Here is a 22,339-nt window from a genome sequence, read left to right as displayed (position 1 = left end):
ACATGGGATCTAGCTTCCTGACCAGGGATCGAACCCAGACCCCCTCCATTGGGAGCATAGAGTCTTAGCCACTGGACCATCAGGGAAATCCCCATAAATGGTATTTTAAATTTCAGTTTCCATGTGTTCACCGATACTATGTAGAAATACAATCGATTCTTATGTGTTTACTTTATATGCTGTAACCTTGCTGAACTCGTGTACTATTTCTAGGGTTTTGAAAAATACATTCCTTGGATTTTCTATATAAACCACTATGCCATCTGCACAAAGGTGCAGTTTTATTTCTTCTTTTCCAAACTATGAGTGAGTGAGAGTGAGTGAAGTCGCTCAGTCATGTCCAACTCTTTGCGACCCCATGGACTGTAGCCTACCAGGCTCCTCCCTCCGTGGGATTCTCCAGGCAAGAATACTGGAGTGGGTTGCCATTTCCTTCTCCAATACCTTTTATTTCCTTTTCTTGCCTTACTATGCTGGATAGTACTTTCTTGACTTGAACATGTGTGATAAAAGCAGATATCCTTGACTTGTTTCCAATTTTCAGGGGAAATAATTCAGTCTTTCATCATTAAATATGCTGTTAGCTGTGTGGTGTTTTGTTTTTGTAGATGTTTTTTATCAAGTTAAGGAAATTCCACTCTAGTCTTAGTTTTCTGAGAATTTCTGTCATGAATAGGTATTGAATTTTGTCAAATGTACTTTCTGCCTCAATTGATATGGTCATGTGGTTTTTCTTCTTTACCTTGTTCACCTGGTGAATTACACTGAATTTTGAATACTGAATCAGCCTTACAACCCTGGAATAAACCCCACTTGCTCATATATATAATTCTTTCTTACATATGCTGAATTCTATTTGCTTATACTTTGTTAGGGATATTTACATGTATATTTATGAGGGATATTGGCTTACCTTTTTTGTACTGTCTGGTTTTTTATATTAGGGTTATACTGGTCTCATAAAATGGGTTAGGAAGGATTCTCTCTTCTTCTTTCTGAAAAAGACTGTGTAGAGTCGGTGTTAATTCTTTGTATGTTTAGTGGAGTGTCCACTAAAAGCATCTGGACCTGGATATTTCCTTTTTTTAGATTTTAAATTATAAATTAAACTTCTTTACAGTTATAGAGGTAGCAAAGCTATTTCATGTTAGATGAGTTCTGGTGGTTTGTGTGTGAAATTGGTGTATGGAATATTTACTCAGTCTCAAAATACCACTCTACAAAATACTTATGGGTGACAAAGAAGAAAAGTCTAACTTTATAATCTGGAGAAGGAAATGGCAACCCACTCCAGTATTCTTGCCTGGAGCATTCCATGGACAGAGGAGCCTGGTGGGCTACAGTCCATAGGGTCACAAAGAGTCGGACACAACTGAGTGACTAACACTTATACTGGAAAATCTGACCTCACCTTAACTGATCAAGGTTAACAACACAAGCAACGGGCAAATCAAAATCATGTACCACTTGATAGGATACAATGAGAACACAGCATCCCTTTCATGCTCTTCCTGCCAAAGTTAAAACCCTAACCCAAGCATGGAAAAAGAGCACATCAGAAAGCCCAAATTGAACAATATTCTACATAATAATTGTCCTGTAATCCTAAAAAATGACAATGTTATGAAAGTAAAATGAGAAATGAGGAACTATTCTTGTGATTCATGGAGACTAAAGAAAGGTGACAAGTAAATTCAAAGTGTGAACTTAGACTGGATCACTAAATGATAAAGGACACTATTAGGACATTATTAGGACAAATAATGAAATTTGATAGGTAGCTGAGAACCAGATGGTGGCATGTATTGATATCAGTTTCCTGATTTTGATGACTATTCTGTGGTTATGTATCAGAATGGCCTTGCTTATAGAAACAAGGTATTTGGGGGTGATGAGACATCATGTTGCCAACTTACTCTCAAATGGTTCAAAAAATACATATAACCTTTTTTATACTTAGAAATTTTCTGTAAATTTTAAAGAATTTTAAAATTTTGTAAATTCTAAAAATTTCCAGATAGATAGACTCTTTCCGTTTTGCTCACTCTATCAGTGAAAAATCAATTAACTATCCAGTTAATAATTAAAAAGGGAATTTTATTTGAGCTGAACTGAGGACTATAACCAGGGAAGCAGATTCTCAGAAAGCTTGGAGAAATGTTTCACCTCTTAGAAGCTGAAGGCTTTATATACACTTTTGAGACAACGTATCATACATCAAAATGACATACTGATGTTTTACATAAAGTTCACCAAGGATACATAGTCCAGGTAAACACCTACAAAGTGGAACAGCAACTCACCATGACTCCCTACAGAGCTGAGAAAGAACACTGTTCTTTTAAGAAGTTAAAATGACCTTTATGGTTGGAGGAGCTCTGGTTAATGCATAATGCAGGTGCACACTGCACATTAGGGAGGGAGGAGGCCCTAAAAACATGGAGAGAGAATTTTCTGTTTAATTTTTTTTTCTTGTCCTGCTTGAAAATGAAAATTTTATTTCATTAACTCTATTATTCTAAGACTCCGAAACATTGATGGATGTATTTTATGTATACTTGTATTGGGTATCATTGACTCATTTGAAATCTTTATACTTCTTGTGCATTTATTTCCTTGATGAGATTACTAAACACCCAAAGGATGTAATTTTGCTTCTATTACCTTTGTATTTCCTTATGGTATCTAGTAGCTGCTCTTTTTAAAATATTAATTAATTTATTTTTGTATTTTTTGACCGCACTGTGCAGCATGTCAGATCTTACTTCCCTGGCCAGAAATCACATGCCCCCTGCAGGGGAAGGGCAAAATCTTAACCAGTGGACCTCTAGGGAAGTCCCTCAAGTAGCTGCTCTTAATAACCACTTGTAAACATTAAAGGTTTTGGAGCATGAATTATCTGAATAGCTGAATTGCTTCTTTCAATTTAAGCCCATGCAGAAAACTTTAAATCATATCTCAAGTCATATGATGGATCCAGGAGCCAATTCTGTGCTGACTGCTCTTTCACACCAATCAGTGGCCCCTGGGATTCACAGAAATCTGCATCTTGGTGGAAAAATGAGTCATTCCACCAGCATGCAGCTGGATTCTCACACCCAGACTACAATGGAAATGTGGAAATCTGAGTGGGGCACAAGGAATCTACATTCAAACAAGAGTTCACACTCTTCCTGTTCTGTTAGATTGTGAAATGGAAACATCATTTCCTGGGAAACAAGCCAGATTGCACAAATGAAATGGTTTGCTTAAATATGCACAGCTGCTAAACACTTACTGTGCTCTATTGAGAGTGTCTTGTTTTAAAGATCTAGATTTTGTTCCAACTGCGAAGTTGAAAGGAAGAGGGATCCTAGCGTGTGCAACAGAATGGGTTTAACAGAAAATCTTTTTGAATACCAGTTCTTAACTGGTTCAAGTGCACCAGAGGGAAAAAGGTTCTGTGCATTTCTTGCCATCAATGGTAGGTCAAACATTCAGATATGTGCCTTTACACACGAGAATGCATTTCATCCTCAAAACAACCTTAGTATTTATTATGAGAAAGTTCAAATGTAGATGAGAGTACAGAATAATATGATGATTGTCTATCCACCTGTCGCTTGCATCAACAATTATTAATATATGGCCACCTCATTTCATTTATAGGCCCATCCACTTCCCTCAGGATTATTTCTTATTTTTAAAATAATTTTATGTATTTATTTTTGGCTATGTTGGGTCTTTGTTGCTGCTTGGGCTTTTCTCTAGTTACGGTAAACGGGGGCTACTCTCTAGTTGTAGTGCGAGGGTGTCTCATTTCAGTGGCTTCTACATTGGCAGGCAGATTCTTTACCACTAAGTCACCAGGGAAGCCCCCCTCAGGGTTATTTTAAATGCTGTCTTAGGTGTGATCTCATTTCATCTGTAAATACTTCAGTGTGTATCTCTTCAATATAAGGATTATTTTTCAAGCGTAACCACAATGACACTATCATACCTTAAAATTTAGTCATGATTCCTTGAGGTCAGCAGATACCTAATCAGAGTTCAAATTTCCCTGATTGCCTCATAAACCATTTTTGTTTTTGTTTACAATGTGTTCAAATCAGGGCTTCCCTTGTAGCTCAGTGGGTAAAGAATCTGTCTGCAATGCAGGAGACTCTGGTTCGATTCCTGGGTTGGGAAGATCCTCTGGGGAAGGGACAGGCTACCCACTCCAGTATTCTTGGGTTTCCCTGATGGCTCAGCTAGTAAAGAATCAGTATTTAAATAAAGTTCATATACTCCGATTCTTTGCAACCCCATGGACTATACAGTCCATGGAATTCTCCAGGCCAGAATACTGGAGTGGGTACCCTTTCCCTTCTCCAGGGGATTTTCCCAACCCAGGGATCAAACCCAGGTCTCCCACATTGCAGGCGGATTCTTTACCAGCTGAGCCACCAGGGAAGCCCATACTGTAATTAGTTGACTTTTTCTTTTCTTCTTTTTTAAAATAAGTTTTTTAAGTATTTAATATATACTAAGCTTGTTTTGAGGATGAAATGCATTCTCATGTGTAAAGGCAGATATCTGAATTGTTGACCTACCATTGATGCAAGAAGTGCACAGAACCTTTTTCCCTTTGGTGCACTTGAACCAGTCAAGAACTGGTATTCAAAAAGGTTTTCAACATTAGATTAGTTTCAGGTATACAACATAATGATTTGTATATATTGTGAAATTATTTCCACAGTCTAGTTAGCATGCATCACCATACATAGTTACAGAAATTTTTTTCTTGAGAGAAACTTTTAAGATCTACTCTCAGCAACCTTTTTCTCTTTTTTTTTTTTTGGCCACACCACGTGGCCTGTGGGATTTTAGTTCCCTGACCGGGGATCAAACCTGAGCCCCCTGCACTGGAAGTGCAGAGTCCTGGAACCCAAGGGAAGTCGCTCAGCAACTTTCAAATATGCAGTACGACTGTTACCGAAAGAGTGTGTGGTGGGTCTGGTTGCTTACTGTTCAAAAGCCTATAAACAGGCCAGGTTGGTGAAAAGGAAAGTTTGCTTTATTTCAGATGCTGCAAGTGAGGGTGTGGAGGGAGGGTGGCAGACATCTGTCCAAAGGCCGACTCCCACCCCTCACCAATGGCAACCAGTGGACGAGAGCTTTTATAGACAGAGTGGGGGCCGGGGAGCTACATGCAGAAACAGCACAGTCATCTCTAACAGTCATCTTCAAACCGGTCATCAGCATCATCTTGGTTGTTTTAGGTCCAGTGCATCTTCAGTTCCAGGGTCCAGTTGTCCCCATTTCTTTGCGACCAATTCTCTGAATTCTGGCAGATCATGTCCTGGGTAGAGTCTGATCCTCAGGTAGTTAACTTCTCCACCTGGCGCTTTAATATCTATAAAATGGCTCACAGGATATGGCTCAGAATATTATCTACAGCCCTTGAGAAAGAACTAAAGGTCCTTGACTATGCTTGATGACTCATTATTATCTCCTTTGACTATTTTCCTTTGTTTTTGCAATTCTCACTTCTCCGATTAAACTTATTCTTTGATTAAAGTTTTCCACAGACAAAAGGCAGACAGAAGACATGGTGGGAGGGGGCAAGGGCCTTCTCTGTTTCAGTACTACCAAAGAGATTTTTGAAGTCTCCTTTAATGTGGTGTTTTTCCCTCTTTGTCATCACCTCATCCTCTTCCCCTGCTCCTCATTCTGTCTCCAGTTTGTCTGTTGGAGAAACTGAGTTGCTTGTCCTGTAGAATGTCCCACCTCTGGTCTTCGCTTACTGCATGCTTACGGTGTTGTTTTAATGTATTTCCCTGACCTCCATCTTTTCCGTAAACTTGAAGTTAGATCTGGAGTTCCAATCAGATGCAAATTTGACTGTTTTGCTGCTGTTTTTTGTCAAAAATACTTCTTCATAAGTGTTGGTGTGTACTTCCTACTACATCACACCCCAGACACACACAATGTCAGTCCTTTCCCCTTTAAAAGAAAATAGGGAAATTATTTATTTATTTAGGCTGTGCTGGGTCTTCACTGCTGTGCAGGCTTTTCTGTAGTTGTGGGGACTTGGGGTGCAACTCTCAGTTGCAAGAGCTTCTCATGGCTGTGGCTGCTCTTGAAGCAGTTGTGGCTCCTGGGCTCTAGAGCATGGGCTCAATGGTTGTGATGCACAAGCTTAGTTGCTCCCGGGCAGGTGGGTTCCTTCTGAATCAGGGATTGAACCAGTGTCTCCTGCATTAGCAGGCGAATTCTTTACCACTGAACCTCTAGGAAAGCCCAGTCCTTTCCTTTTTTGTGATGTTATGATTAATGAAGGAGGGGTGAGGGGGCATTTTCTTGAATCTCCATTCCATAAATAAAAGAATGGGATTTCCCTGGTGGTCTAGTGGCTAAGACACTGTGCTCTCAATGCATGGGCCCAGGTTTGCTCCCTGGTCAGGGAACTAGATCCCACATGACAAAAGGCAGATTGAAGATCATGCCTGCTGCAACTAAGACCCAGGGCAACCAAACAAACAAACAAACAAAAAATAAATTATTGAAAAAATAATAAGTAAAAGAAAAAACAGACTGTTTTCCCCCACAAACTCTGCCAAAAAAAAAAAAAAAAGATTAATGAGTGGGCTTGAGTGGGCTTAGGTGTTGTTGGGCTTCCCTGGTGGCTCAGAGGTTAAAGCATCTGCCTCCAATGCGGGAGACCCAGGTTCGATCCCTGGGTTGGGAAGATCCTCTGGAGAAGGAAATGGCAACCCACTCCAGTATTCTTGCCTGGAGAATCCCATGGGCGGAGGAGCCTGGTAGGCTACAGTTCACTTGGTCACAAAGAATCGGACATGACTGAGCGACTTCACTTTCACTTTAGGTGTTGTTAGTCTCATAAGGTGGAGAAGGCAATGGCACCCCACTCCAGTACTGTTGCCTGGAAAATCCAATGGATGGAGGAGCCTGGTGGGCTGCAGTCCATGGGGTCTATAAGAGTTGGGCATGACTGAGAGACTTTCCTTTCACTTTTCACTTTCATGCATTGGAGAAGGCAATGGCAACCCACTCCAGTGTTCTTGCCTGGAGAATCCCAAGGATGGGGGAGCCTGGTGGGCTGCCGTCTATGGGGTCACACAGAGTCGGACACGACTGAAGTAACTTAGCAGCAGCAGCAGTCTCATAAGGGGCTTCCCACAGTTAAGAGTTCTCCATCAGTCTCCAGGCTTCCCTGGTGGCTCAGCTGTAAATAATCTGTCTACCAATGCAGGAGATGTGGGTTCCATCCCTGGGTTGAGAAGATCCCCTGGAGAAAGAAACAGCAATCCACTGCAGTATTCTTGCCTGGGAAATCCCATGGACAGAGGAGCCTGGTGAGCTACAGTCCATGGGGTCACAAAGAGTCGGACATAACTTAGCGAATAAACGCCATGCCACATCAATCTCCACCTAATATTTTTAGCAGGCATTAGAGATAATTTTCTAGATCATTATTTCATTAGCAGGTACAAAACAGTGGTATTCTAATTCTATCATTCCTTCTTCATTTATAAGCTGAAATAATTCTATAAATAAGAGCTTACCCCCACCAACTACTTGCTTACCCTAAGGCACAATTCAGACAGAAAAGGGTAGGGTAAATGCTTACTTATTTCCATTTAGTTCCAGTTTTCAGAATAATGAGTTGGTTATCTAGTATTTTCCAACAGTGATTTCTGAGGAGGTTTTTTTTTAATTGTTTTTTGCTTGTTTGGCATCATTGTTAATTCATAAATTTAAACACATTTAATATACTATCTGAAATCAAATAACCAGAAAAAGAAATTAACAATGCTTTTCCACTACTTTACTATTTTATAAAGAAGGAGATTAGTTAATAAAGAAATAAATTAACATCAGGAATTTTTTTAAAAAAGCATTTCAAGGAGCAACCTGGAATATTCATTGGAAAGACTGATGCTGAAGCTGAAACTCCAATACTTTGGCCACCTGATGTGAAGAGCTGACTCATTGGAAAAGACGCTGAGGCTGGGAAAAATTGAGGACAAGGGGAGAAGGGGGCAACAGAGGATGAGATGGTTGGATGGCATCACTGACTCAACTGGACTTGAGTTTGAGCAAACTCGGAGATAGTGATGGACAGAGAAGCCTGATGTGCTCCAGTTTGTGGGGTCGAAAAGAGTCAGACACGACTGAACCACAAAAACAAGGAGCAACCTAAGTATCCAACTGCAGATGAATGAATAAATAAGATGTGGTGTACAGATATACAAAGGAATAACACTCAGCCATAAAAAGAATAAAATTGTGCCATTTGCAACAACATGGATGAACTTGCAGGGTATTATGCTAAGTAAAATAAGTCAGAGAAAGAAAAATACTGTGTGATATCACTTATATGTGGAATCTAAAAAAAATGAAACAAAATAGTGAATATAACAACAAAGACAGACTCACAGATAAAGAGAAGAAGCTAGTGGTTTTCAGTGGGGAGAAGGAAGTGGGGAGGGACAAGATAGGGGCTGGGGATTAAGAGTTACAAACTACTATGTATAAAAGAAATAAGCTACAAGGATATATTGTATAACACAGAGAATATAACCAATATTTTATAATTCTAATAATGGAATATAAGCCTTTAAAAACTGTGAGCCACTCTGATGTACACCTGAAATTTGTATAATATTGTATACAACTATCAGTTCAGTTCAGTTCAGTTGCTCAGTCGTATCCAACTCTTTGCTACCCCATGGACTGCAGCACCTCAGGCCTCCCTGTCCATCACCAACTCCCGAAATTTACTCCAACTCCTGTCCATTGAGTCAGTGACGCCATCCAACCATCTCATCCTCTGTCGTCCCCTTCTCCTCTCACCTTCAGTCTTTCCCAGCACCAGGGTCTTTTCAAATGAGTCAGCTCTTCACATGAGAGGCCAGAGTGTTGGAGTTTCAGCTTCAACATCAGTTCCTTCAATGAACACCCAGGACTGATCTCCTTTAGGATGGACTGGCTGGATCTCCTTGCAGTCCAAGGGACTCTCAGAGTCTTCTCCAACACCACAGCTTAAAAGCATCAATTCTTCTGTGCTCAGCTTTCTTTATAGTCCAACTCTCATATGTACTCCTTTTCCTATATGGAACCAGTCTGTTGTTCCATGTCCAGTTCTAACTGCTGCTTCCTGACCTGTCTACAGGTTTCTCAAGAGGCAGGTCAGGTGGTCTGTTATTCCCATCTCTCTAAGAATTTTCCACAGTTTATTGTGATCCACATAGTCAAAGGCTTTGGCATAGTCAATAAAGCAGAAATAGATGCTTTTCTGGAACTCTCTTGCTTTTTTGATGGTCCAGCAGATGTTGGCAATTTGATCTCTGGTTCCTCTGCCTTTCCTAAAACCAGCTTAAACATCTGTAAGTTCACGGTTCATGTATTGCTGAAGCCTGGCTTGGAGAATTTTGAGCATTACTTTACTAGCGTGTGAGCTGAGTGCAATTGTGCGATAGTTTGAGCATTTTTTGGCATTGCCTTTTTAGGGATTGGAATGAAAACTGACCTTTTCCAGTCCTGTGGCCACTGCTGAGTTTTCCAAATTTGCTGGCATATTGAGTGCAGCACTTTCACAGCATCGTCTTTTAGGATTTGAAATTGCTCAACTGGAATTCCATCACCTCCACTCGCTTTGTTCATAGTGATGCTTCCTAAGGCCCACTTGACTTCACATTCCAGGATGTCTGGCTCTAGGTGAGTGATCACACCATCGTGGTTATCTGGATTGTGAAGATCCTTTTTGTATAGTTCTTCTGTGCCACCTCTTCTTAGTATCTCCTGCTTCTGTTAGGTCCATACCATTTCTGTCCTTTATTGAGCCCATTTTTGCATGAAATGTTCCCTTGGTATCTCTGATTTTCTTGAAGAGATATCTAGTCTTTCCCATTCTATTGTTTTCCTCAATTTCTTTGCACTGATCTCTGAGGAAGGCTTTCTTATCTCTCCTTGCCATTTTTTGGAACTCTGCATTCAGGTGGATGTATCTTTCCTTTTCTCCTTTGCTTTTTGCTTCTCTTCTTTTCACAACTATTTATAAGGCCTCCTCAGACAGCCATTTGGCTTTTTTGCATTTCTTTTTCTTGGGGATGGTCTTGCTCCCTGTTTCCTGTACAATGTCATGATCCTCCGTCCATAGTTCATCAGGCACTCTTTCTATCAGATCTAGTCCCTTAAATCTATTTCTCACTTCCACTGTATAATCATTAGAGATTTGATTTAGGTCATACCTGAATGGTGTAGTGGTTTTCCCTACTTTATTCAATTTAAGTCTGAATTTGGCAATAAGGAGTCCATGATCTGAGCCACAGTCAGCTCCTGGTCTTGTTTTTGCTGACTGTATAGAGCTTCTCCATCTTTGGCTGCAAAGAATATAATCAATCTGATTTCGGTGTTGACTATCTGGTGATGTCCATGTGTAGAGTCTTCTCTTGTGTTGTTGGGAGAGGGTGTTTGCTATGACCAGTGCGTTCTCTTGGCAGCCTTTGCCCTGCTTCATTCTGTACTCCAAGGCCAAATTTGCCTGTTACTCAAGGTGTTTCTTGACTTCCTACTTTTGCATTCCAGTCCCCTATAATGAAAAGGACATCTTTTTTGGGTATTAATTCTAGAAGGTCTTGTAGGTCTTAATAGAACCATTCAACTTCAGCTTCTTCAGCATTACTGGTCGGCGCAGAGACTTGGATTACCGTGATATTGAATGGTTTGCCTTGGAAATGAACAGAGATCATTCTGTAATTTTTGAGGCTGCATCCAAGTACTTCATTTCAGACTCTTTTGTTGACTATGATGGCTACTCCATTTCTTCTAAGGGATTCTTGCTCACAGTAGTAGATATAATGGTCATCTGAATTAAATTCACCCATTCCAGTCCATTTTAGTTCGCTGATTCCTAAAACATCAATGTTCACTCTTGCCATGTCCTGTTTCATCACTTCCAATTTGCCTTGATTCATGGACCTAACATTCCAGGTTCCTATGCAATATTGCTATTTACAGCATCAGACCTTGCTTCCATCACCAGTCACATCCACAACTGGGTGTTGTTTTTGCTTTGGCTCCATCTCTTCATTCTTTCTGGAGTTATTTCTCCACTGATCTTCAGTAGCATATTGGGCACCTACTGGCCTGGAGAGTTCATCTTTCAGTGTTCTATCTTTTTGCCTTTTCATACTGTTCAAAATGTGGTCCACTGGAGAAGGGAATGGCAAACCACTTCAGTATTCCTGCCTTGAGAACCCCATGAACAGTATGAACAATAAACAACTATATTTCAATTTAAAAATAAGTGGATTTCCAGGGAATAGAATAGGATTAGTACATATATAATCCAATCTTCTATAATTTATACATCTGTACTCTAGATAATGAAAATTGTAATATTTTAGATTCCTCCCTTCCCCTCATTTTCTCCATGCAATCAGACACCAAGCCCTGCTGATTTTCTCTCCTACAGAGTTCTCCCATCAGCTCTCTTCCTCTGTGTACTTGTACTGCTTTAGTTCAGATGATCATCTTCTCTTGCTGGGACTCTTACAGTAGCCTCCTGATAGGTCTCCCTGCTTCTACCCTCAGGCTCTTGCAAACTATCAATTGTTGCTGTTCAGTTGCTCAGTTGTGTTGACTCTTTGGGACCCCATGGACTGCAGCACACTAGGCTTCCCTGTCCTTCACTATCTCCTGGAGTTTGCTCAGACTCAAGTCCATTGAGTTGACAATGCCATCAAACCATCCAATCCTCTGTCGATCCCTTCTCCTCCTGACCTCAATCCTTCCCAACATCAGGGTCTTTTCCAGTGAGTCAGCTCTTCCCATCAGGTGGTAAAAGTTGGAGCTTCAGCTTCAGCATCAGTCCTTCCAATGAATATTCAGGACTGATTTCCTTTAGGAATGACTGGTTTGATCTCGTTGCAGTTCAAGGGACCCTCAAAAGTCTTCTCCAGCACCACAGTTTGAAAGCATCAATTCTTCAGTGCTCAGCCTTCTTTATGGCCCAACTCTCATATCCATACATGATTACTGGAAAAGCCAGATGGACCTTTGACGAGACAGACCTTTGTCAACAAAGGTAATGTCTCTGCTTTTTAATATGCTGTCTAGGTTTGTCATAGCTTTTCTTCCAAGGAGTAAGTGTCTTTTCATTTCATGGCTGCAGTCACTGTCTGCAGTGATTCTGAAGCCCAGGAAAATAAAATCTGTCACTATTTCCATTTTCTCCCCATATATTTGCCATGAAGTGATGGGACCAGAACCCATGATCTTAGTTTTTTGAATGTTGAGTTTTAAGCCTCCCTTTTCACTCTCCTCTTTCACCGTCATCAAGAAGCTCTTTAGTTACCCTTCACTTTCTGCCATTAGGCTGGTGTCATCTGCGTACCTGATGTTATTAATATTTCTCCTGGCAATCTTGATTCCAGTCAGCTTGGGATTCATTCAGTCCAGCATTTTTCATGATGTACTCTGCATAGAAGTTAAATAAGCAGGGTGACAATATCCTGACAATAGCCTTGACAAAATCCTTTCCCAATTTTGAACCAGTCCATTGTTCCATGTCTGGTTCTAACTGTTGCTTCTTGACCTGCATACAGGTTTCTCAGGAGGCAGGTTAGGTGGTCTGGTATTCCCATCTCTTTAAGAATTTTCCACAGTTTGTTGTGATCTACACAGTCAAAGTCAAACCTAGACAGTCAATGAAGCAGATGTTTTTCTGGAATTCTCTTGCTTTTTCTATGATCCAACAGATGTTGGCAATTTGATCTCTGGATCCTTTGTCTTTTCTAAATCCATCTTGTACAACTGGAAGTTCTTGGTTCACATACTATTGAAGCCTAGCTTGAAGGATTTTGAGCATTATCTTGCTAGCATGTGAAATGAGTGCAATCATGCAGTAGTTTGAATATTCTTTGGCATTGCCCTTATTTGGGATTGGAATGAAAACTGACCTTTCCCAGTCCTATCAATTACATTTCCTCAAATCAATTTTCTTTCTAAAATACAAATCAGTTCCTCTCCCTCTTTAGATTAAAGTCCTTAAATAGTGTCTGATAAGCTTTAGGATAAAGTCCAAACATCTTAGCATGATTTCAGGATGCTCTGTGATTGAACAATGTTTCCTGCTTAGCCCACATTAGCCTCTCTGAGACCTCTAAATACCTTAGCCTTCAGCCTTAATAAGCTATTTTTCCATAAGCTCATGCCTTTACCAAGATCTTTCCTCTGACTTAGAATCCCAACCCCCACCTACCTTTTTCTGCTTGGCCAATGTCTATTTCTTCTTCAAGTCACAGCTCAACTCCTCTGAAACATCTCCTGTGTCCCTTATGTAAATGTTAGCACTTTTCCCCCTGTGCGCTCATTACTCTTGCATATGTTGCCTTTTACAGTAGTTATTCCACTAAATTGTAATTGTTGGGGTACATATCTAGCTCCCATATTGCACTGTAAACTCTGGATAGCAGGGACCATGTCTTTCCATCTTCAGTTCCCCAACTGCTAGCACCAGAACTAGCAGCTTATAGGCACTTGGTACTGCTAAATGTTTGCCTGAATTAATGATGTTCAGGGGCTTCCCTGGTGGTCCGGTAGTTAAGATTCTGCTTCCCCTGCAGGGAGTGCAGGTTTGATCCCTGGTTGGTGAACTAATATCCTGAATGCCACCAGGAGTAGCAAAAAAAAAAAAAAATTTTTTTTCAAAATAAACTTATTTAAAAGTAATATAAGATCCCAAAAGGTTGTCTGTGAGTGATCAGAGATTAGAATTTACAGTCATAGAATGTCAGAAATGGAAGGAATCTTAGAAATCATCTACTCCTATTTTTTTTATCTACTCCTATTTTTTTCATTTTCGGATGAAGAAGCTAAAAACTAGGAGAGAGGTGAAGAGCTGAGAGAAGGAAAGTCATTCACTTGAAATCACACACCAATTTGGAAACAGAGTTGTGAATAAATATACTGTTCATCAGATGTTTAGTGTAAAATGGATTTCTCCTAGTCTAATAGATTATGTGTAAACTATTCTAATCAGATTAGAATTAACCAAATATCAAATTAACAGGAGTCCTACTCTATATTTTTTGGATAAGTGGACTGTATTATAATTCAGCTTGAACTGGGATAAGGTTTTGCTGTTACCTTGGTCAGGGTGCTTTATTTTCTTTAACTTGCTGGGAGCTCAGATTAAACTCATATGTGTGTGTGTGTGTGTGTGTGTGTGTGTGTGTGTGTGTGTGTGTGTGCACGCGTGTGTGTGTGTGTGTGTGTGTGTGTGCGTGTGCGCATGCACTCAATCATGTCCGACTCTTTTCGACCCTATGGACTGTAGTCCACCAGGCTCCTCTGTTCATGGAATGTTCCAGGCAAGAATACTGGAGCGGGTTGCCATTTCCTACTCCAGGAGCTCTTCCCAACCCAGGGATTAAACCTGCATCTCTTGTGTTTCCTGCATTGGCAGGTGGGTTCTTTACAACTAGTGCCACCTGGGAGGCATTATGCTTCCAGAAAAATCACAGGGAAAAGTATTGCAAGCAACAGTAGGAGCTGTTGGACCCAGCTCTTAAGGAAAGGGGAAAGCGATTCAATCAGTTAGAGATAAAGTTCTCTCCCACAATATGGAAGCACCAAAGTAGTTCTAGATGACAAGGATTATTTCTTATTTAGAGATGGTGACATTCTTGGGAAATATGTCGACTGAAATAAGTCACTATTGAAATGGCATCATGTGAAGCTGCCCATTCCACTGAAGTTCTGAAATCTTTCATCATGTAAATAATTTTCTCTTTAATAATAAGAGATGTTTCTCTTTAATAATAAACTAATGATATCCAAACTGAAAAAAAATTAAAAATAGAGCTACCATATGACCCAGCAATCCCACTGATGAGTATATACCAGGAGAAAAACATAGTTTGAAAGAATACATGCTGATGTTCATCACAGCGCTGTTTACAATACCCGAGACATGCAAGCCACCTAAATGTCCATTGACAGGAATGGATAAAGGTGTACTACATCTATACAGGGCCTCCCAGGTGGTTTAGGGATAAATAATCCACCTACCAATGCAGGAAACACAAGAGGCTCAGTTCTGTCTCTGGGTTGGGAAGATTCCCTGGAGAAGGAAATGACAACCCACTCCAGTATTCTTGCTTGGACAATCCCTTGGACACAGGAGCCTGGTGGGCTACAGTCCATAGGGTCACAAAGAGTTGGACGTGACAGATAATGGGAAGGATAGGAAAACAGTTATGGGGAAGGGACAAGCAGGATTTGGGATTTCAGTTGGCTTGGGAGGTGAAGGAGAGAGAGAAGTTAAACATAATTCCAAGGTCTTAGACTCTGGTGATTGAGAGGATGATGGTAACATGGACAGAAGTCAGAACATCATGAGGGATTCTGATTTTTGAGGAAAGATACTAACTGTAGTTTATAAGTGTTGAGTTGGGATGATGGTGGCATACCCAAACAGGGCTGTAAGCAGTGTAAGATGAGAGCTTGGCATTTAGGAGAGAGGTCAGAACCCAAGGCCAACTGTTAAAATATTGAAATAGTTTTATACATACTGGAAAATAACCACTGCTCTGCCTGGCCTCAAGGAATTCAGCAACACATTTAGGACCCCTGGTGATGCCTGGCATATCAGGGGCCACAACTGTTTTAACACAATAGATGACAGCATCCATCTTGATGAGTTGAGGTCTCTGCCACTGGCTTTAAATATTATTATTATCTCCCCATTTCAGGACCACTGATTTTAGAGTCATAACAAAGAAGACACCATAGAGGAAGATGAAAAGGAAAAAGGGAAAGTGACTGGGACAGCACAGAGGGCTGAAGGCAGACTCCACATTAAATATCTTCATTAAGGGACTTCCCTGGTTGTCCAGTGGCTAAGACTCTGCCCTGCAAATGCAGGGGGCCTGGGTTTAATCCCTGGTCAGGGAACTAGGTCCCACATTGCTGCAACTAAGAGTTTGCATGCCACAAAAGTAAGATCCAGTGCAGCCAAATAAATAAATATTTTAAAAAAGGAAAAAAGATCTACATTAAGAAAATAGTATAACAATAATGGACATGAGTTTGAGCAAACTCCGGGAGGTGGTGAAGGACAGGAAAGCCTGGTGTCCTGCAGTCCATGGGGTCACCCAAAATTGGACACAGCCTAGAAACTTAACAACAACGAAGAACGACATAACAATAAAAATAGAAAAGAAAATAGCATGAATTTTCATAGAATTATTCATAACAGCCAGAAAAAAAGGAAACAGTCCAAACATCCACACAAACATGTAGCATATCTATACAATAGGATTTGATTCAGCCATTGAAAGGAATGTAGTATTGATACATGCTACAACAAGGGTCAAGCTTGAAAATGTTATAAAAGAAAGAAGCCGGACACAAAGGGCTATGTATTCTATGATTCCATTTATATGTGTCCAGAATAGGCAAATCTTTAAATAGAAAATGGACTGTCAGGGACTAGGGAGCGACAGCTCTTGGATCTGGGGTGACTAAGTTTAATTTTATCCAAGTCCTGTGAGCCTGGAAAACACTGAGGCTTAAAGGAATCTGCCTCCTTTTTTGTGGTCTGCAAAGAACCACCCTTCTTCCTCTGACTCACTGATGACCCTCTTGTTTATTTGCGACAAGAACAAGACCTTCCACGTTCCCATCTTTGCCGTATAAATAATTAAACTGAACCACGGGTGGGACTTCCCTGGTGGTCCAGTTGTTAAGATTCTGAGCTCCCAATGCAGGGAACCGGAGTCTGATCCCTGGTCAGGGAACTAAATCCCACATGCTGCAACAAAGATTTGGTACAGCCAAATAAATAAATAAATAAAATGAACCGCTTGTCCCCACAGATCACTCGGAACAAAATGCTTATTAACAAAACTCTGCTTAAACGTCTCTCCTCCCAGTCCCTTGACTTTTGGCCCACTCTCAGCCTGAACCAACCTACAACCTGGCCTGAGGAGAGGCTGGCTGGCTGGCTTCAGGAAAAAGCATTCTCTGCTCGCTCTCTCATCATGCCACCTTTCCAGCCCATTCCCTGATCCTGGTTCTTTCCAGCCTTATTGACTCCCCTCTCTACCTCTCGAGACACTTGCTGATCTTACAGTCATGGCATTCTCTTTATTACAATAGACTCCCTACCCCTGACTGCTGTAATCCCTGTCCTCCCCTGTAAAAATCCTTCCTAATAAAGTCTCTCTTTACTAACTCTGGATTTTAAAAAATTTTTATTGGAGCATATTTGCTTTACAATGTTGTGATAGAATTAAGACAGCAGAGGGAATCAGCCATACATACACAAATGTCCCTCTCTTTTGGACTTCCTTCACATTCAGGTCACCGTGCATTAAGTAGAGTTCCTTGTGCTATTAGTTTTCTATTAGTCTCATTAGTTTTCTATTTTCTATATAGTATGGATTTGTTTTTTAAGTGACACACTATTTTAGTGGTGATGAAACTACTCTAAAATTGATTATGGTTACCACGTTTGTGAATGTCCTAAAAACCATTGAAACTGTACACTTTCAGTAGGTGAATTGCATGGTCTGTGAGCTATATCTCAATAAAGCTAGGGGTTGTTGTTTTTTTATTTTTTTAATTGGTTTTAAAAGCTATTTTTTTAAGACTATGAGAGAGAGAAAAAAAAAAAAGTTAGCAAACAGGACAAGAAATACTGTGAATAAAAACAATAGGGATTTCCCTGGTGGTCCAGTGGTTAAGAATCCATCTGCCAATGCAGGGGACACAGGTTTGATCCTGGGTTTGGGAAGATTCCACATGCTGCAGAGCAACTAAGCCCATTCACCACAATTGTTGAAGCTCACGCGCCCTAGAGCCCGTGCTCCACAACAAGAGAAGCCACTGCAATGAGAAGCCTGTACAAGAGGCTACAACTAGAGTAGCCTCTACTCGCCATAACTAGGAAAAGCCTGAGCAGCAATGAAGACCCAGAATGGCCAAAAAATAAATAAATAAAATTTTAAAATAAATAAATAAAATAGTATAATTATAAAAAAATAATAATAATACAGCTTCACAAAGGTCAAGAGGGAGAGTCTTAATGGCAAATTGGTCACTAGTGCTAAATGTTGTGGAGAGTTCAAATAAAATTAGAAAAGAGATCATTGGTAGAATATGGAGTTTATTAGTGATTTTTAAGTGCTCTTTTAGTAGAAAGGAAGCCACCTTTTTGGATTAACTGAAGAAATTTAAGGACTGAATTGGGAGTAAGGGATATGCAGTTTTAGAAAACAACGAACTCTGAACAGGAGAAAATGTACAGACCCAGCCTTGTAAGGTCAGGGAGGTAAAACCAATTAAGACTGCAGTGTTGGTTTGTCTGTGTTTGTTTTTTTATTTTTAGGTTAAGAGACCCATGCGTGCTGAAGGTAGAGGGGATAAAATAAATAATAATTAATTAATAAATAATTTTCATTTCTTTCTGGCTCAGGAAACCTATCCTATACATTAAAGTTTGAAGGAAAAGAAAGAATGGATTTTTTTAAAGATTTTTTTTTTTTATGTGGACCATTTTTAAAGTCATTGCATCTGTTACAATATTGCTCCTGTTTTATGTTTTTATTTTGGCCTCGAGCATGTGGGATTTTAGCTCCCTGACTAGGGCTCAAATCCACACCCCTTGCCTTGGAAGGCCAAGTCTTAACCACTGGACCACCAAGGAAGTCTCAGGCATTTTTGAAGAAGAGAAAAATATGTAAATATTACAGGCACTTTTTCATATACGTCAGAGGGGCAAGAATTGTGCCTATAAATCTAGGGAGAAAAACATTACTGCTGACTGTGAGCCAGCTGCTGAAGACTGGTTTTCCATTCTAGATGGTTTCTCTGATGTGAAGGTACATCATTCATCCCAATCATTTATTATTAACGAAACACATTGTCTCCCTAGGACTCTCCAGCACATATCCAAAATGGAAGGGAATACACTGCACCCCTCACACTTCATTGGTGCTCCCTCAAGGTAAGCTGGTAAGATTTAAGGCTGAACCTCGATAAGAGAATGCCTGGCTACTCCCCCAGCCCCCACCTCACGTCCCTGCAGAAAGGGCAGGGGTGGACAGGGATGGAAGGCTGTACCCTGTAAATCCTTCCCTACTCTTCCTGGGAAGTGGGGACAACCTTCCCTGAGCTGCCTGGAGCATCTTCCACTTTGTATCAGAAACTATTTATTCATCTGTCACCCCTGCTACCCTATGAGCTTCTCAACAGGAGGGACTGGGCTTTTTTGAAGTCCCCAGCCCGGTAGCTGGCTCCTGGCAAGTAGTCACACTTTGCTGAACAGATGGATGGATAGAGGAACACAAGAGAGAGCTGTGAGAATCCAGCTGCTGACAGTTTGCATCCTGGTGTTCTTTTTCTGGGCCAAAGGGTTGTTTGTTTCCACCTCTCTATCCCTTTTCCAGACTGCCTCACCAGCTGAAAGCACACAATGGAACAGTGTGCCTTTCAGCAAATAGAGTGAGCAATGGAAAATGCAAAGCATCAACCCTGAATACAAGCTGTGGCAGGCTGGACGCGATTCCAAATGAAGAGAAACTGCTTATTTTCACTGAAACGGACTGAAGTCCTCTGGGAAGGATTATTTGGCTCCCATTCTGAGTGCTGGTGTTGATAAAACTGCTGCACCCAGGCTCAGCACGCCCTCTGTTGGATTTAGCTGACATTTAGTAACAAGAGGAACAGGAGAGCATCCTGTCTGATGCAAATACTTCTTGGACACAGGCGAGCAGCGAAAGGGCTCTTTCTGTGAAATTCTCAAAGAGCCATCAAATGAGTCAGAGCATATTCACTAGACTATCCCTGGGATATAATTTGATTCATCCAAAAATATGGACATTCTTTTTTGAAGACCAGAAATCCCTTCCTGATGGGAGAGTCAGAAATGGCATGGACTTGATTCTTTTTATGCATGCAACCACAAAAACAAATCAACCCCCAAAACTTATCTTCAGGACCCCCCAGTGTAATCTGTATATGTCCACTGAGAGACAACTGGTTAAATAAGTATAGTACACCCTTCCCAGGTGACTCAGTGGTAAAGAATCCACCTGCCAATGAGTTCGATTCCTGGGTCGGGAAGATCCCCTGGAAAAGGAAATGGCAACCCACTCCAATATTCTGGCCTAGAAAATCCCATGGACAGAGGAGCCTGGTGGACTACAGTACATGGGGTCACAAGGAATTGGACACGATTTACCGACTAACCACACACATGCACATTGGACTCTTTGTGACCCCGTGAATCACAGCTCGCCAGGCCTCCCTGTCCATCACCAACTCCCGGAGCTTATCCAAACTCATGTCCATCGAGTCAGTGATGCCATCCAGCCATCTCATCCTCCGTTGTCCCCTTCTCCTTCTGCCCCCAATCCCTCCCAGCATCAGGGTCTTTTCCAATGAGTCAACTCTTCACATGAGGTGGCCAAAGTATTGGAGTTTCAGCTTCAGCATCAGTCCTTCCAGTGAACACCCAGGACTGATCTCCTTTAGGATGAACTGGTTGGATCTCCTTGCAGTCCAAGGGACTCTCAAGAGTCTTCTCCAACACCGCAGTTCGGAAGCATCAATTCTTCAGCGCTCAGCCTTCTTCACAGTCCAACTCTCACATCCATACAAGACCACTGGAAAAACCATAGCCTTGACTAGACGGACCTTTACATTAGTAAGTTACAAAAACCAAAGTGCTGATATATATATATATCAGTTTTTGTAGGTGTGCAAAGACTTCCTAGAGAAGATTCCACAAGAAAATAATAATTGTTGTCCCCTGAACCAGAAATTAAGTTTGCTTCAGATAGGGATAGAAAGAAAACTTCTTTTCACTATATTTCTTTGTGCACTATTTGCAATTTGCATCTTATGTGTCACCTATGAAAGCTAATCAATTTTCTAAAAGAAAGAACCTTATGAAGGTCCCGTTAGTTTCCTTACTGTCACTCTTCTTTCTCTCCAGAAGTCTTGTCAATCCTCAGTGGAAGGAACTCAAACTGTTATTAACGTATTTTTCTTATCAAATTCTAAAATAAAAAGGTACTCTGTCAGTTCTAGTATATAAATACATGTGATTTTATATACCAGTTCATTCTACTTGAATCTCAGACAAGAAAGCCACTTGTTTCTGTGGAAACAGCAATTGAAGTGTCAGGGGAAATATTTTGTTCAATAGCTGTTGGGACTATTCCAGATGATTCCAGGCTATCCCAGACAGTGAGTTCCTCAGCTTCTTTCTGGGTTGGTGGCTTCTCTGACTGGATTAATAGGGCCTTGCAATTTTTTACGCTTCCTAATGATAATGCATGCCAGATGAGAAGTGACCTTTTGCCAAGATGATCATCGATCCAGCTGGGGAAACCCAAGGTTGGTTTCCTAACCAGGGAAAAGGTTTGCAGCTTTTCTGGGGGAAAGGGGCTGGTACTGCTCCAGTGCTGTGCTAAAGAGTAAAACTGGGGAGAATGGGCATTCTCTCCTGGACTTCTTGATCCTGTTCAGAACTGCCTGCTCCTTGGTATCCATCATAGTGGGAAATATATTTGTAGGTTGACAGGCTGGCAGCATACATGGGTGGCAGCATCTGCCCCTCCCTGTGTTGGTGAAAGATACAGCCTGCTAAGATGGAAAGTGCCAGAGAGGGGTCCTGACACCTGGTTTGAGCTCCAAGCTAATGTGAACTTGCTGGCAAACCTCCTGGCAAGTCATTTGCTCTTTCCAGACCCTCTGTTTCCAGTCTGTCAAGTGAGGAGGTGGGATCTGATATCTCTGTAAAGCGCCATAGTCTCTGGGCTCCAGAGAGATGGGTGAACTCCCGGTCCTGCACTCAACTCGGTGTCAGCCAGGCCTCTGGGGCAGGCGGAAACACGGGGAAAGGTGGTTTTTAGAGAGAGGTGAGCAAAAACCTCTAGTTTCTATTTTATTGCCCATCTTTACCCTCCTCTGTTAGGATAATTCTAAGAGGGATCTGAGGAGCTTGGAGACCCCTCACCACCACTGTGGCTCTAATGTGTAAGTTCTTCCCTCACTTGGCAAAGGACCCCTCAAGCTTTTTCGAACACTGCTGGGTAACTTGATGGGGTGGATAGTCAGAGGTCCCTTAGAAAAGGCTGTGGAAGCCATAGATCCTTTCCCTCTCTAAAACGGGACACCGGCAAACACAATAGTTTGCACGTAATTTCAGGATATCCTGTCCCACCTGACGACCTGCTCTGGAACTTAAAAGGCGGAGGTGGGTTTGCGGGGTGAGACAAAAGAGCGGGAGGGAAAAGCAGAGCAACACTCCAGGACCTGCTTCCCTTCCCAAGCGCAC

General features: G+C 41.3%; 1 long non-coding RNA gene and 1 other non-coding gene across 2 annotated transcripts in view; both read left to right on the top strand.

The window, feature by feature from the left end:
• Positions 1–21,348, top strand: part of LOC133057497 (uncharacterized) — a 28,725-nt gene extending 7,377 nt beyond the window's left edge. Inside the window, exons 3-6 of the long non-coding RNA XR_009693040.1 lie at positions 9,495–9,702; positions 11,920–12,073; positions 18,929–19,000; positions 19,443–21,348. This is a non-coding gene — a long non-coding RNA (uncharacterized LOC133057497). The remainder of the gene's footprint in view (positions 1–9,494; positions 9,703–11,919; positions 12,074–18,928; positions 19,001–19,442) is intronic.
• Positions 6,638–6,709, top strand: TRNAW-CCA (transfer RNA tryptophan (anticodon CCA)). Its single transcript has one exon. It is a non-coding gene; the product is annotated as a tRNA-Trp (tRNA).
• Positions 21,349–22,339: the final 991 nt, after the last annotated feature.

This window comes from Dama dama, chromosome 5 (assembly GCF_033118175.1).
Source record: "Dama dama isolate Ldn47 chromosome 5, ASM3311817v1, whole genome shotgun sequence".
Classification (NCBI taxonomy): Eukaryota; Metazoa; Chordata; class Mammalia; order Artiodactyla; family Cervidae; genus Dama; species Dama dama.
The sequence above is the reverse complement of the archived record's forward strand: the minus strand, read 5'-3'. Positions and strand labels throughout refer to the sequence as shown.